Source organism: Gekko japonicus, unplaced genomic scaffold, assembly GCF_001447785.1.
Source record: "Gekko japonicus isolate JY-2015 unplaced genomic scaffold, Gekko_japonicus_V1.1 scaffold196, whole genome shotgun sequence".
In the NCBI taxonomy this organism is placed as follows: domain Eukaryota; kingdom Metazoa; phylum Chordata; class Lepidosauria; order Squamata; family Gekkonidae; genus Gekko; species Gekko japonicus.
In genome coordinates, this window is record NW_015173129.1 from 548,282 (window position 1) to 549,484 (window position 1,203).

The 1,203-nt window shown below is 50.0% G+C and overlaps 1 protein-coding gene across 1 annotated transcript in view; it reads left to right on the plus strand.

Moving 5' to 3' along the window:
• Positions 1–1,203, plus strand: part of MAD1L1 (MAD1 mitotic arrest deficient-like 1 (yeast)) — a 760,935-nt gene that overhangs the window by 317,548 nt on the left and 442,184 nt on the right. The gene's annotated exons all lie outside the window — the stretch shown is intronic.

Below are 1,203 nucleotides of genomic sequence, written 5' to 3' on the forward strand. Positions count from 1 at the left end.
CCATCACCCGCACATATGCCGGTTTTTTGAGGGGGGCCTCCCTCCTCAATCCACCTCAGGTACACAGGTTCTCTACATGGAACTGAAATGCAGTGCTATGAGCACTATGCAAGGAGCCATTTGAACCAATGGCATCATGTCCCATGAAAGACATTACTCTGTAAACAATTTCTTAGTGAGGATCTTTTCAGTGCGTAGGTTTGGAGCTGAGAGCTTTGTTGGTACACACAGATTTATGTACATTCTACAATGACAGGGTCGTCCTCAGACCAGCCCCAGCGTTCATCCCCAAAGTTACCTCCCGGTTCCATAGATCGGAGGGTATGGTACTTCCCTCCTTTCGTCAAACCCTGCCCATGAGATGGTGATGGTCTGGCATTGTCTAGACGTGCGTAGGGCTTTGAGTTTTCTATATGGACAGGACCAGGGGGTTGAGAAAGACTGAGTCCTTGTTTGTGTATGTTAGTCAGTTGTCCCTGGGAACGAGTGTCTCCACTTCTGCCCTGAGCAGGTGGATAAGGATCAGTCAGGCATACAAGGTGTAGGGGTTGGTACCTCCAGCAGGGGTCACAGGGCACTCTACGGGGGACAGTCACGTCGGAGACATATAGGGCCTTGCTGTCCCTAGAAGTCACTTGTAAGGTGGTGACATGGAAATTTGTCCATTCCTTTACAAAGCACGATAGGATTGACGAACTAGCTTCGGCAGAAGCAGCATTTGACAGGAGAGTGTTACTTCGGGCCCTGTATGCACCGGAAGTCGTGTGACCCACCCGGGGGGAGCACTGCTTTTTTACGTCCCAGGAGTCAAGGACTGCCCCACTCCTGGACCACCGGAGAATGGAAGATTTGTATTCACTTACCGTGAAGTTTCCTTCTCGGTGGTCCAGAGTGGGGCAGTCCTACCAACCCTCTCTTGATGGACACGACTTCCGGTCCTCGGGACCTGGAGTTGGACATGAGGTTTTACAGTGGTTCAGTTGTTCATGAATATGGTCTAACTGAGTACGTGATGTGGTGGACTTTTGCTGTTTGTTTGCTCTAATGGTTAAAATACAGGTTTGTATTCGTTTAAGCCCATGGCTGTGATGGTATTCCCCAGTTGTCTGAGGGGGAAGGAGTTAGTTTTTAAGTGAATTTACAGCAGCTCAGAGGTGGCTTTCGGTATGACTGGGGATCAGAGGATAAGCCCCTCCCCTCTGG